This window comes from Ischnura elegans, chromosome X, assembly GCF_921293095.1.
Source record: "Ischnura elegans chromosome X, ioIscEleg1.1, whole genome shotgun sequence".
NCBI lineage: Eukaryota > Metazoa > Arthropoda > Insecta > Odonata > Coenagrionidae > Ischnura > Ischnura elegans.
The window spans coordinates 16,819,231-16,835,613 of NC_060259.1; positions in this window are offsets into that span (position 1 = coordinate 16,819,231).

The following is a 16,383-nucleotide window of genomic DNA, read 5'->3' on the forward strand; positions in this document are numbered from 1 at the left end:
GTTTTCAATAACGTCCGCAGCATAGCAATGAGGCGTGGGCGATCCCTTGATTCCCAATATTTGCAATGCATTAGTCAAAGTCGTGAAGAATAGCACCGGGGAATCAGGAATTTGATATATCACATCATCACGAACATAAATTTTGGTTAACAGTCGTAATGGCTGAAAACTTATTACTCAGTGAAATTTGGATCGCTTTACCCATCAGCGACGCAAGGGGCGGCTTATGTGAACCTTTTCGAACACGCGATGGGCGACAACATACATCTACATCTACAAAATACCCTGCGAGCCACCTCTAGGGTGTTTGGCAGGGGGTGATCAATCACCAGCATGCAGCATGCATTTGGACTCCCACATGCACACCACAAAGTACAGAATACGTCACGCATACTAACAAATTATACTACCATAAGCTGTTAGAAATAATGATAGAATTAAGAAACACGCATTAAGTTTTACATAGGTTATTAGGCTACACTACAAGTCATCTAATCTATTTATGAGTTTTATCGCTGCCGTTATAATCTTTTATTGATCGTGGACAAAAAACATTCTGAATGCGTCTGTTCTACAGTCTCCCTTATTTTATTTATAATATCTGATCTTCCGTAGTATGTTGGCGTCCGTAAGATATGGCTAACTTTGTAAGAAAAGACACTGCTCTTGAATTTATCTAAAAGGTTTAGTCTACTTTTCAATCTACGGTCCGACAGAGATTCCCATCCGAGTTTATCTAAGGGGTCAGTTACACTAACAAGACTATCGTAACGACCTTTCACATACCTGGCAGCTCTTTTTCGCACGCGTTCTAACTCTGTTATTAAGCCTTTTTCATGAGGGTCCCAAACACTGGCAGCGTATTCCAAATGTGGTCTAACGAGGGAAAAGTAGCTAATTCCTCTCACTTTGTCGTCGCACTTTCCTAATATTCTTTTAGCAAAACCCATTTTACGAATAGCTTGACCGGTTATTTCTCGAATATATTTATTCCACGATAGATCATTATTGAGTCAAACTCCTAGATATTTAACGGATTCAACAGACTCTAATTAGGTACCCCGAATTATATAGCTACGTTGTAGGGAGTTATTCTTCTTCCAGAAATTCATTACGACGCATTTTTTCAAATTTAATTCTAACTGCCACGCATCGCACCAAGCTTGGATAGCAGCAAGGTCATTCGTTAGTTCATCTATATCTTTGCTGGAACGGATTTCTTTGTAAACTACAGCGTCGTCTGAAAATAATCGTAACTTACTGGGTACTACTTCGCCAATGTCGTTTATATAAAGAAGGAATAGGAGTGGACCTATGACACTACCCTGAGGGACCCCAGAAGTGATTATAACCTCATTGGAGACTGCACCGTCTAATACTACTCTTTGGACGCGGTCGCTCAAAAATTCTCTTATCCAGGAAATGACATCTTCGTCTAGACCGTAAGATTTCAGTTTTATTATTAACTTTCCGTGGGTTAATTTATCAAATGCCTTTTTGAAATCAAGGAAAATCGCGTCTACTGGAATGTTGTATTCACCGGAGACTAAAATATCGTGTGCAAAAAGCGCTAACTGAGTTTCGCACGATCTGCTTTTCCTGAATCCAAGTTGAGTTCCCATTAATAAGTTTTGCGCGTCTAGGTTTTTCATTACCGAGCTGACTACGATGTGTTCAAGGACCTTGCATGAGATGGACGTTAAAGATATCGGCCTGTAATTAGATGGCTGTTCCTTGTCTCCACTTTTAAATATTGGCGTTACGTTAGCGATTTTCCATTCATTAGGTACTTCATGTTGCTTGATGGATTTACTGAATATTAACTGCAAGTAGGGGGCAATCTCTGAGGCTAGTTCTCTATATACGCGAGGAGGGATTTCGTCTGGACCAGGTGATTTATTTGGACTGAGCGATTTCAATATATTTTCTATTCCGAGCGTACTAATGTCAAAAGCTGGCATCTTATGTATACAGGGATTGTCATCGGTCTCGGGTGAGTTCTCGGAAGGCTCGGTGAACACGCTCTTGAAGTAGGAATTTAATAAATTGGCTTTATCGTAATTGCTTCTCAACACATCTCCATTGTCGTTTCTCAGCGAACCTAGGGTAGATCGTTTACCTTGAACTTCCCTAACATATGACCAAAATGCTTTTGGGTTATCCTGTAAATACTCTACTAGTGTTTTTCTTTTAAAATTCGGGAATGCATTCCTGAACGCTTCCTTCATGGCGGCTTTAGCCGTCCTATATTTTTTAATTATTAGCTCGCGTTCATTAGTGGATAAATCCGTGCTGACTTTTTTCATTTTAGCATGACACGATCTCTGTCGCCTCAATGATTTTCTCACTTCCGCGTCGTACCATCTCGGTTCGTTGCCTTCTTTTACTGTTTTACTAGGGATGTAGCTATTTATTCCCGAAGTTACGAGTGAAAGAAAGGCTTTCCAAGTATTCTCTACATTTAAGTTTAATACTGATTCTTGAAACTCGGGGAAAGCATATTTCAGATGACTCTTAAACCCATCAAAATCAGCTCTTTTATAAATGAAAACTTTACGCTCTTTTTTAAAGTTTACAGCGGTATTTAGAGAAAACCTTGCAGTTACTACCCAATGGTCACTTATTCCTTCGACAGTGCCAACGTTTATTACCTGATGTGGTATATTTGCCACTAATAAATCAAGAATACTTTCTCCTCTGTTTGGTGCGGATGCTATTTGAAACAATGAATTAGATGTAAAAGTGTGTAGTAAAGCCTCGCAGATCACTTTATCCCTCCCACCAGGGATGAAGCTACAAGTCTCCCAATCTATAGAAGGTACGTTGAAATCTCCACCTACAATCAAGTTTCTTTCAGGATACTTGGATGCTACGCTGTTTATTTGATTTTGAAAATCCAACATTGACGTTATATCTGAGTTAGGCGGTCTGTAATACGAACATAATAAAATAGTTTTGAATTTTGGACATTTAATTAAACACCACACAGATTCAACGCTGGTCTCAGTTACGGTTATCGCTTGGCTGACGATTGAATTCTTTACAGCTATAAAAACTCCGCCCCCAACTCGATTAATTCTATCTTTCTGATAAACAGTGAACGATTTTGGGAAGATCTCATTGTCTGAATCATCATCTGGTAGCCAACTTTCTGTTCCAAAAATGACGTTACACTTCGTACTATGAATTAAATGGTGGAATTCGGGAATCTTATTTCTTAAACTACGGAAATTAACCACAGCCACGATTTAAACTTCGGAACTTGTATTATTGCGATTGGGGAATAATTCTGATTTGCTTTTGTTGAATAGACTATTCACAGGCTCTATACCGCTGATAAATGGAAATGCATGTGTTATTGTCTCACTATTAAAATGACTTGAGCCTTAACTGCCTTTGAAAGTATTGCTCGACTGACACTTCTCGTGCTTAAATGTAATACCTGTATTATTGTAAATCGGTAATGCTGATTCTGAAACGCTGATTTTTTTTTCTACTACTCTATTCTCATTTCTGGAAGAATTTTTGTCTGTGAAAAGTTTTGAACTAACCCCTATATTTTTCAACCCACTAATATATCTACACTCTGCCCTACTCTCTACTCTAAAAAAGACCTACAGTGCTCAAATATGCTACTCGCTACACCACTAGCCGACTCGGCCGTGTAATGGACTCCCGAACGGTTCAGAGGGATCCGACACGATCGGATTGTCGGCCTAAAGTCCACGAAGGAGGCTCCGATGTCCGTGCAGAAACGACGCAGCCTCTGGTTTATGCCTTCCACTCGGCTCCAAACCAGAGAACCACGATCGATCCTCGGGACAAGACTGCAAATCGAAAGCTCTATGCCGACCCCAATGGTCCCACCCACCCGCTTCACTTCGGCATTCAGATCCCGGAGGGAATCTAGAATTTCCTCAGATCCACGGAAGGTGGCATCATTGACGCCGACATGAGCCACAACCCGCAGTCTGGAGCACTTCGTGCCCCGTACCGCCGCACCAACCGCCTGCGTCACCTGAGGAACACCGCCACCAGGGATGCACCATGATGTTACACGGTCGCTTACACCCTCGCGGTCTGCCCTCTCCCGTAACGGGACCATCACACGACGGACATTGCTACTCCCTAACACTATGATCCCCCCCTTCCCACTCTGACGCCTCTTCCTAGGTGCCGGTTTCGGGGTAGGAGTAGGTACGTCAGGCACCTCGGAGTTTCCATCCGACAGCAACTGGTACCTGTTCGAGACGGGGATGGGATTTGCCTCAGCATCCCCCAAACCCCGTCTTAGAGTGATACTACCACCGTCCCTCCGAGACACGACCCTCCAAACCTCAGATTCACGGGGTGACGTGACCCCTTCATCGAGAGATGGACCTCGAGGAAGGCTCTCGATCGACCAGCCGTTATTTGCAATCGGGTGAACCCGTGCAGCCCCTGGGGTACGGCGACCTTTCGAAGAACAAAGGAAGCCAAACATATCTGGAAGCCAAATGAAGGATCCTTAAGTTATCTTCGCAACTCCAACCAAATTATGTAATTCATCGCTATAGCCAAGTAAAAGAGGAGATGAAAGTTTTCCACAGTGGTAGGTAAATCCACATCTTCATGGTTGGCACACTAAAATCGTCCAGCATTGAATCACTTAACTTCAATATTGCTATGAAAAACGAAAAATATATGCTCGTAAAGGTAAAGTATGATTAGATTTTTAGCAAACTACGGATACATCTTCTTCGTGACCGTAAAAATTGCGAACAAAAATATGAAAGCAAATGATTCCGACGGAATCAGCCTCAGGGATAGTTGGGAGGAGCGGCTGCAATATTGATTTCAGATTATGGCATTAACCTCGTCGACATAAACCGTTACTTTAATCTTGTTAATAGGCGTTAATCAAAGTATTTATATTTCAAGAATGTAAATTTAATAAAGAGTTTTGATTGAAGATATGAATTTTATTGTTTGGACTTATTTCATAAGGACTTCTTTAATTCGCATTTTTTGATGCTACGAAGTTTTGAAGTGGTCCCTTAATGTTCGAATTGTCCAAGTTCCACTTTATCTGAAATAAAGACAAACGTGGAAGAAAAAAGAAATTGAAAAATCTCGAGACGGTAAAACAAGACCATTTTCTTCCTTCGCGAGTACGAATCTCTTGGTACCGTTTCAATATCAAGTCCCAATCATAGAAGCCGAGAAATAGCCTTTTAATGGTTCATACTAGTCAGGGAAAAAATATTTGTCGTGACTTTAAATCAGAGAAACTTCAGTTATTTAAGATTATGGCCAAGGGAAATCTCCAGGGGTGGAGAAAAATGATAAAAATCGTGTTTGAATGCGCGGAGCGTTGGTGTGGTGAGGTGGGCATTCTCTGGTCGAGGAGGCAAGGTTTAGGACCCACCCGGCATAGCTTGACTTCATTTCACGGTATCCTCTTCAGCTCTAAGTGATTGAAACCGTGTGCTTAATGCACTGCAAAGGTAAGCCATGCAATTCGTAAAATAAACTCCGGGTAGATTAATCTGGGAGCAGCTAGATACTTGGAGGCAATGTGATACACTTAGGTTACTTGATGCATCGAGAAAATATATCTTTCAGACCTTCACAGAGAGAATCATCTTAGAACCTCACTAATTAACGAATTCTGACGGAAATGATAAATTAGCAAAGCTATTTTACCAAACGGGTAAATATAGAATTCCTTTTTCACCCTAGCAGTGAAGGACTTGCATCTGCTAACATATCCGGCTCAGGCCTATTAAGGTGGCTCCGCAAGGTAGTGCGCACCTTGCTGCATTTTCCTTCAGTTCTCATTCCTGAATGCTTTGCCGTTTATAAAAATTCGGGGATATTTTAAAACTTTGGAGTGGAAATCAAGGAAAAGACATAGAAATTTGAAATGAGAAATTTGTATGAATCCTGTCCTGTGTATATTTACTTTGAGGTGATCACGCTACAAAGCTGACAACGGTGATGCTTTATATGTTGATGAGGCGCAATTTCGGAAGGAATGCGGTCGACTCCTGCTTGGAGATAATTGAAATGCAAATGACACACTACTCTCACAGCACTCGCTAATACGCTCAAAAATTAAATCCATTGTAAACTGGCTGGTTAGGGTGAGCATTGGTTTACGGGGGCAGCGGCTGAACGCGCCCAGTGATGCCGCACAGTGGGCGGAAATCGAAAAAAGCTTGACAAAACTAATATCTCCGTTATTATTCAACGTAGATCTACGATTTTTTTGATTTTTAATTATTTTTACCTCCTTCATCCGATTCTAATGTTATTTTTGCTCTAGAACAATCAGGGGCCTCTCTAAAATAAAATGGCGGAAACAGTAAGAATTCCCTAATTTTAATATTAAAAGCGCTGCATGTTAGATGCTTATTATATTCATACAAGTACTATCACTGACTTAGACACTTTGATGGATAACCCTAAACAACTTTACCGTGATGTATCGATACATCACAGAATGTATAGATGCGTGGTATCTATATAATATTAAGGATATGGATTTTATCAATGTACTCCACGGAAATTAATGCAAGTATTTTTCGAATTTTTTCATTAGAAGTTAAAACCACATTTCTGTATCTGAAATGAATGACTAATGAAATGGAAATAATGCATACCTGAGTAAATACAGTTATAGGCCTTCGTCACCTGAATCAATCTCGTCTCCATCTGACTCTGCGTTCTCGTCAATCAGAAGGAGGTTCCTAGCTCCCTTAGGTACCTTCACATTTCCGTGATTCGAATCGATTGATGAGGATACTATTGCGTCCGAAGATAGAAGAAGTCTTAGAAAAATAAAATTTTGCACTGGAAAATTTTCTGGAGTGCTGCTCTTTGAACCTCCTAATATCCTTGTGCCTCGATTCAAGGGCCTCCTTCGACAATTGTCCAATGGGTAGCACTGCTGCTTTTACAATACACGCTCCATGTATTAGAATCTTATAGACAGTTGGGGGTACATAATACCATTCAGAGTGCTCCACATAAAGGGCGGCAGTGGAAGAGCAATACTCGCTTAAACGATCTTCATCAATTAGAAGTCGCTAATTTCCCAAAAAATCCTTTATCTCTGCATCTCCCCCAATACTAAATTTTTCAATAGAAATTTGAATGCCAATAGTTTTTTCGACTCTACCGTCTACACCATTGATTGGCACATAGCATCGTGCAGTTCTTTTCGAGTCACTTTCCTCCTCTTCATTTTCTCTCCTGTCGGAGATAAAAGCTTCTAAATCTACAAGCCACAAAAAATTGCTACATTTTCTAACGTTGCCTTATCGACATTAATATTTCTACAACTAGTGGTGTTAATCATACCTGTGACCGATTAATGTATTCCCTCCGTCGTGTACGACCTCTCTGTATTAGAGTAAGTTCGACAACCGGTAACCAATCGATGGGCTCACCTAGGAGAACTCCTCTGTCAGTAGTCACTGTGGCTAAAAGACGTCGATGTTTCAACACTCACCAGCTAAGTTAGACTGACCGTATGAGTATAACTGAGGAAGCAAGACATTATCTAAGACAATAGAACGTGTGAATTTTTGGGAAAACCGCCCGGTAAATCGCCAGCTAACTCGTTCACTAGCGTGTTCCAGAGAAGCGATCTTTTGGAGGGCATTAACCGATGCACGTGCGCTGCGGTGGTAAAACAAATAGCGGCGAGTTTCAAAGAAACAACCTAGCCCCAAACACCAAATTCAAGAGCCCCACATTTTGAAGGAACAATAAGCTGGAGTAGTCAAGAGGTGTTACTTAGAGAACTACTAGTAGTGGAAGCGGATTACCGCCCCAAGGAACAATTGCGGTCTGTCGGTCGTGTGCACTGACCGCGCCTGCTTCGATTCTTTCCCTCTCCTCAAGGTCGGAGGGATTTCTAGTTTGAAGGGGCCTAAAGTGCGGGAAATTCCCTGTACATATGTATGTCAGAATAAGTACGAATAAGGGAACAAAGCACTCTGCCGACGTATGGTCACACGTCCTCATAGGGCTCATGGGTGACAGGCGGCAGCGGCGAATTTTCTACTTTCTATGTGCAACAAGAGAGTACGAAAGTTTTTTGGACAAAATATTGCCTTTACTTTTAGATTTCACATCTTTCCTAACAATTGGAGTAAAAATAATAGTGGTGGAGCCATTATTTGCTTTAAACTGGAGCAAAAACCAAATCAGGGTAATCCGCGGCTGGGCCGGGCGGCTGCGTTGACTTTTTATACATATCCCATCAACAAGCAAGGTAGCAAGTTGGAGCAAGATTTTTCTTTTGGATCATATAGTCAAGATTCAAGTCTTTATTTCCATATGAATTTTAAGATCGAGTCTCGTCGCCCTCACAAAGTTTTTTTCCACTTTATGTCAAAAATAGTCCAAAAACAATGCACTTTTGAATGTTTAATTATTATATGAAAAATTGATAAAAATAAATAAACTATCCCGTATTATTCTTAGGAAAGGTTTACTCTTTTACAAAATATGCGTTGAAATTTATGGAAAACCATATTAACGGCTCAATAGCGAAAGTAAATACTCAATTTTTGCAGAAATTCAGAATTGACATTTTTTATAATTTTTTCTCGTCTTTAACGGATTGTAATGATTTAATGGGTGAACCAAATATTGAAATAGCCATAGTTCCTTAATCCATGGACATTTTTCTATCGGACTGTACCATTTTTGTTTACCAAAAAAATAGTGAAAATTTAGGGTTTTGTCACACTTTTTTCGATTTCCGCCCACTGTGTGCCGTAGCCTACGATGGCCAAGTAAATATTTTTCCAATATATGAGAGAAAGTAAATTGACGTTCTGGAGGTTGATTTATTATTTAGCATGAGCTGCATAATTTATATGCTATTAAATACTGCACATGTCCCGCATACATTACCCTTATATGATGCTGTTATAAAATTATTGCGGAAGGTGGGCATTTTGTTCAAATTTCCCTCGTACTGGTACTATAGGTAATACCGAAACTGAATTTCCAAACTGGGGACGAAATTGGTGCCGCTTTATTCGTTACAATACTTAAGGAACCGACTGTACCTCCGTTCAAGAGAGCATCAATTACGAGTCCTTTTGCCGCTGGCTCTCTCTGAGAACTTTTCCTCGCAGTAAAGTTGAGGCAATTCCTCTCGCCAAACCGCGAGAAATCGCCTTTTCATTCAGATGTTCATTATCGACTATAATGCGCCCGATACTACTTTCGCTTTTAGAAGCAAATAAAATCCCCGTAGAAATTCATAATCTCATCGCCAATGCAAAATAATCTTCACCACTTAAGCTTACTCGATCATATAGCGATACTTCACCACCCCAAGCGTACGGAACGAGTAAGTGTGTGCTGACGTTATTCACGCACTTCACCTCGTGCGTAGGACCGGATTGAGCGGTGTGTAGTGGCTAATTGAAGTGGGCTCCGAATTGCTTCCCCTCTGCGAGAGAATGCCAAAGGTCGAGATAAAAGGGAGGGATAATCTGGAAAGGTAATGAGAGGTAAGACGAATGCCAAGCCGAAGGCTAAAGGTTCAAAGGCCAGCGGTAGTGGAATAAAGCCGAGAACAGCCTCCTTTCTATTCACACACCCGAAAGAGTTGAGTTGCTCTTATTCTGCGAGCTATTGCTCTTCCCTTTGAGTTTAACCCTTATAATTGGTCATTGGATTGACTTCCGAGTATTAATTGAGTTCCTAAAACAGTTTAGTGAACGAATAACTTTTACTGCGCTGCTTGAGAAGTACATGGGATGTGGAGTATGGTTTAGTTCAATATTATTTCCCTATAAAATTATGCGAATACACAATATTAGGATATAAAATGAACATAGCGCTCTTAGACGCAATGGTTATAAGTTTATTAGGAATTAAGAGCCGTTGAAGAAATATTTATTTAGGCATTTTATATTTAAATATTTTACTACACATAAGATTCGAAAAAATACAATGGTGAGCTTCTTTTTTGCACTCCAGAGCCACTTTTTGTATTTATCCTCTTCCCTTCACAATCGGCAATGCATTCTGCCTATCTTTGTCTTTGTCTCTCTCAATTAACGTTCAGTGGTCTTCAAGCATTCATAACTCTCATTTTTACCCTTAAGTATCTCCATCTACCCTATATATTCCCAATTTTATTTCTTTGAGGGGAATTTTCCGTACCTATGGCAATGTCCATTGCGTTGTTGTAAAATGAAAAATGTCACTAAGGAGTTTGAGAATTGTCACTTTCCAAGTGGATTTGGTGAGGGTTTGTTAAGGGTGTAAATGAGGAACGCCATTCTCTATTCATTTTAAATCAAGTGGTCAATAATTTTTATCTGGGGATGTAAGTTTTCCAAAATGTATTCTAAAAAGTTAAGAACTATATCAAGCATCACCGGTGAGTCCCCTGAGAAGCGACAATAATTAATAGGACCCCTAATTTGACACAGACCCTGTCCTATAGGTTTTTAAATGTTGCTTGGGCTCAAAGGTAGCTTGAGCACTCAAGGGAATTCAGCTATCTTGCGTGGTAGATCAATATTGTAAACAAGAATCAAGATCGCATTCGGCCGCACTCGCCGTCCCCTCAACACAACGTTGCCATTATCAGAAGCCGAATGTTGAAAGAGCCGCTTTATATACAAAATGCCAGTATACAAAATGTTCGAGCGTCGCTCTTAAGGCCGTTTTACACGGAGCACGGAATTTCGCAGGTTAGAACTGTATTAATTTCTAAAATGGCGTGGAATTGCGCGAACGCATGAATGAAATTAGAACAGGGGCTATTTTAACATCTCACGTCCACGCATTCTCGCATGTGTTTTAGCAATTCACCGCTTTACACGACGCAATTTTGACTGCGCCTTCGTACACACGGCAGGTTGTGCAAGTACGTGCCCCGTGTAAAACGGCCTTTATGGCCGCCATTCATGCATTCTTTCTGGCGGGGGCTCGCGGGGGGGCGGGGGGGGGGGGGGGAGTAGAGGGTGATGGTTGCGCCTCTAGCGGCGGAAGATTGAATGGGGTATTTGGCCATCCTGAGGAGATAGGTTGAATGGGAATGCCGGCTCGTAGGTTGAATGGGATTGCCGGCTCGTCGGTTGAATGGGAATGCCGGCTCGTTCAACTGATGTGAATGCTTTTCGAATCTCCACGGCAGAGGGTGAGCATTCATTTAAAGTAACAGAACTGTCCGATTTCGTCGCTAGCAGCCAGAAAGAGACGACCATTTTTCTCGCGCTTTTAAGTCCGGATAGGTGGATAGGTGTTTGGAGGAGGCAACCGACAGCTCAGGTAATTTGCACCTAAGGGAAGGGTGGAGAGAAACCCGGCGTCGGCATGAGTGTAGTCAAGAAAGGAGCTAAGAGACCGCGGCGTGACGTCCATTCAAACGGACAGAGTTCAGTACTTGGGGCCCTCCATCCAATCTCAACCCGGACAACTATCCATTCATTAATTATTTGTGCAATATATATTTACCCAACCTGGCACACATTCTCGGAAAACAGGTATTATGTATCACGAATAAAATGGGGGCAAAACGACAGCGTAATGGAGTCGTCATTCTCTTGCTCTGAGAGGGTTGATGCGAGAAACAAGTACATGATCATTTTATGAAAATTTCAAAATATCCCCTTTAAATTTTACCCCGTGAACTGAAGGTAAAATAAGCTTCTGAATGATGCTTGAATTGAGTTTTAGAATTGTAATCTGGCAAATGCTAGCGGCAATGCTTATTTAAGCATACGAACATTTTTGATAAATGCCTAATGTTCATACAATTTATACAACTGATTTGATTTTTTACGCCTTGTTAGTCATGGTAAAATGGAAACGCAGGCTCTACATCTTTTCATTGCAAGGCGTCTTCTTCCACGACTCATGGTTAGAGCCATCCATCTCAACGTTAATTTCAAAGCTACAGATTCTGCGACGCAAAGAGAGTAACTAAACTCGCGGCAAATTTGAAAAGGTGGATTTTATCTCGTAGCTCCCTATTATAACTCCTAGATAATAAGCATACGTTCAGTAATCCTCTCATCGAGAAGGCGCATGCAGATAATTTTTCAGTTTAACTTCGGCATGATTGGGTCAAGGGCCGAAAACTGGACTTTCTCGTAAATTTTGAAATCCATTTGTACCCGAATGCCCATGGTCAACGTTTGTTCAATGACCCAATCCTCCCTCCTACCTCTCCACCCAGACCTAAAGCCGGTGTCCCACGGTCAAATTTGCTTCAAAAAATTTGGACCAAAACTTTTGATGCAAAAATTTGTATGCAATGGAATAGGGGTCTCCCACGATCCATCTCATTTGGACCAAAAGATGGAAAACATACTGAAGACGATATTTATGTAAACAAATGTGGAAGCTTGTGAAGTGGAGAATTCTGTCTTTTTTTAGCAGTCTAAATTGTCTGAGCAGGCCTCTTGAACATTAAAGAGGTAAAAAAAAGAAAAAAGGGGAATGTTGGACTTGGCCTTGGCCAGAAAGGGGATATGAAAATGTTGGAATAGGCATGATAACCATGTTGGAGAAGGAGTTGGTTGCCGATGTTCCCGTAAAATATCGCCATTAATTAACGATGAGTGAGGAAATTTTCTTGTCCCTTATCAACAAGGTTGAGGGCAGAATAAAACGCCAGGATACAAATGTGAGTTTAATGAGAGTTTTATATTATATAAGGAAAATGTTATTAATAAATGATGGACATTGTAGTTGAGATGATGTTATGAATAGTGCTGCAAGCGTGCGCTGAAATCACATTTTTTCTCTCCTAATCGAGCAGTTGCTATAATAAGGTCGTTATCCTATAACCATAGTGATCGAAACGGGCAGCTTTCTTTACCATCCTGTTTCATAGTTAGTCATTTCTCCAGTTGCTCGCTCGCTCAGAATCGCATGCCCTCCCCAAAGCTAACCTGTGGAATTCGGCCTCGATACCTTAACTAAATCTTTTATTCTTTCCAAAACACCCCTCCTTGTATTGTGGCTATAAAAGATCGTTTCCTTCTTATTAAACATGCGCTCATTATTACGGATTTCCTAGCGGAGAGTTTCCATCGCCTATCGACAACAATTTATATATGTATAGAAACACTCTTCAAAAGTCGCAGTCAGTCACTATCTCCACACACTCACCTTGCAATCGTCCCAGGTGTAAAACCTGCAAGATATTCTCTCCACCCCCTGCCTCTTTTCTCCCCAAGCTTAAATGCCTACCGATTTTCCCCTCCACTACTTGTACTTCCACCAACATCATTTACCTTCTTAATTGTAATTTCTGCCCCGCTTTCTATATCGGCCAATGCACTACCCCCCTCAATCTCAGAATCAACAATCATCGCACCTCCTGTTGTCCATCGTCCCCCCACTCCTCTCTACCAGTTCCTACACATTGTCTGTCACACGACTCCATCTTCAATCAATGCTACAAATCATCCATTATTGCCTCTCTCCCTCCCACCAACTCCGCCCTCAACCTCCACACCCTCGAATTGGCTTGCATTTGGCACTTTCCAGCCAATAGCTTTCCGGGTTTGAACGTAGCATCCTAACGTCTATTCCTAAGTCTCAAGTGCTTCGAAAGCTTCGAGTTTATTTTTCCAGTGTGAGTGTTTCTTTTTTGTGTCTCTGTGTTTATTGGTATTGACTTGAACTATTTATATTACGTGCCACGTGCATTTCATATTTTCCAAAACATTGTATATCATTATGAATTCAAAACTAAACCTTTTAGTATTCCATACTGTATTTATGAAAAAACTCAACCGATTTCGACCTTTTCAGGTGTTTATCAAGAGGTGAACGATAATGATAATGACCTGAAAAGGTGGAACCCGGTTGGGTTTTTAATGCATACTGTGTGGAATACAACAAAGCTTATTATTGTGTCCATAAAATAGATATATTTATTAATTATAATGCTCATTCAGACGATAAATAAGTTTAACCTGTGGCCTGTGTGTCAGGGCCTGCTTTTTTGTCAAAGGCCCTGTAATTGGTTGGTTTCATCCAATTGGATGAAAATTTAGAACCTGTGCTATCCATTTGGATAAAACTTAGTTTGGTCCAAATGATAGGACCAAAAGGCAGATGGATGAAATTTTGACCGTGGGAGACGGTGCGCGTCAGTTGTATCAAAATTTGATGCAAATATTTTGATGGAAATTAGACCGTGGGACATCGGATTAAGAAGGAAGACCAATCGGAGCTGAAATAGAATATTGAGCGACATATGTACTAGTAGGACAAAATGTTTTTGTTTTATTGGAATAAGTAATTTCAACAAAGTAAAGTTAACAGCCATTGATTTTATTTAAATCCCAAGTTAATATCAACTAATTCCCATTGTGAAAAAAACATAAAAACAAATAATAAACTGTTAGCATATATGTATGTACTCCGATATTTATCATACCTAAATGAGTGCTCTATATGTGTGTATATATTTGTTTGTTTTACGTTCCATTTGACCTTTGGTTCGGAGACTTTAAAAACTTAAGAGCTGACAATGGTAAAGAATACTGTAGTAAGGAATTGGAGTTATTTCTTGCTCATTAAACTATTGTTACTATGAGAATACTATTCCTAATAAACCATAGCAGAATGGTCTCAGTGAAAATTTCAATAGAACTCTTGTATAAATGACTAAATCAACGCTTTCTAATTCTGATTTAGAGAGAAAGTATTTAGCTGAAGCAACAATCACAGAAATTTATGCCAAAATAGTTGTCCCACTATAGCTCACCTGATAAAATACCTAGGCATAGCATAAGGCATATGTTTTTATTTCTAATGAACTTAGATCAAATTTAGATGTGAAATCCTAAGAGTGTAGAAGGTAGAAAACAAACGTGATGTTATTTTTTTGGACTGAAATGGCTGGAAAAAATTTGAAATCTTGTTCAAATTTTGAGAATGTCTCTCGAGAAAGGACGTCATTTTAGAAGTGCCTGTTGATCAAAGTCATCAGCATGATATTCATAAACCTACTGTGGAAGGTAATAGACCTCTTTGAGAGCGTCACTCTTCAAAATGGTAGGAAGATTATGCTGTATCTTATTTTGCATCAATGTTAGATGATGAGCCATGTCTATGCCAAGTTATGAGAAAGATATTTCAAGTCTTAATAGAGATGGCCGACTCGAAGCCATGGCGGTAGAATATCAATAATTTATAGAAAATAAAAGAAATTCGTGAAAATTACAAAAAAAATTGAAAAAAAAGAGAGAAAGAAAACACTACGGGAGGCGTTGAAAAACAAAAATAAAAGTAGTGGGCATTCAAAATAAAAATATTGGGCGAATATATAGACGACAACTCAGGCTTTCTGGCCATACGTAAGGGAGGTACAGGGAAATAGCGTTACAGTCTCTGCACTCATAAATGAACGATGTGATAGAGTGACGAACAATCGAGATAAAACTAAACTCTTAAATAACTTTTTCCATAGTGTCTTCTCTAATTTCACGACGAATATATCAGCACCTTTACCTCGAATCTACCAAGAACAAATGCCGTCTATCTGTATTTCAAGCAGTGGTTTAGAAAAACAACTCAGCTCTATTAACCCAAAGAAATTGATAGGCACTGATCTCATTCTAGCTCAAGTGTATTAGAAATCAGCACCAGAGATAGCGCCTTACTTGAAGATAGTGTTCGAAAAATCTCTAGCAGAACACATAGTCTTTAAAATTTGAAAAACAAGCGAACGTCACGCCTATATTCAAAGGTAGGGACAGGGAAAAGTGTAGTAATTACCGTCCAATTTCGCTTACTTCCATTTATTGCAAAATATTAGAACATATTATTTTCAGTTCGATAATGGGTCATCTAGATAGCCAAAATTTGAGCAAAAGAACAGCACCGATTTAGAAGAGAGAGGTCTTGTGAAACTCAACTTGCTCTCTTCGTTCACGATAGCCGCGGGTGACAGAAATGTTCAAGTCGACGCCATATTTTTAGACTTCAGAAGGGCATTCGATAAGGTTCCGCATTTAAAGCTGATTCAAAAGTTGGAAGCATACGGTATAGATACACACGTAATTGATTGTATCAAAAATTTCCTAAATGATAGCGAATAGAGGGTTGTTTTGGATGGAGTTAGTTCGGATACATTTCAAGTTACCTCGGGTGTACCTCAAGGAAGTGTTATCTGTCCTCTTTTGTTCCTTCTTTACTTTAATGATATTACCACCGTGGTCGCGAGCAAAATCTGCCTCTTCGCAGATGATGTAGTTGTATACAGGAAAGTTTACGACCATAGCGATATACATATTAGCATTAGAAAAGGACCTCGTTGCAATAAATGACTGGTGCATTACTTAGGAGTTAGAATTAAATCTTGAAAAGTTTATGGTGATCCATTTTTCGGAAAAGGAA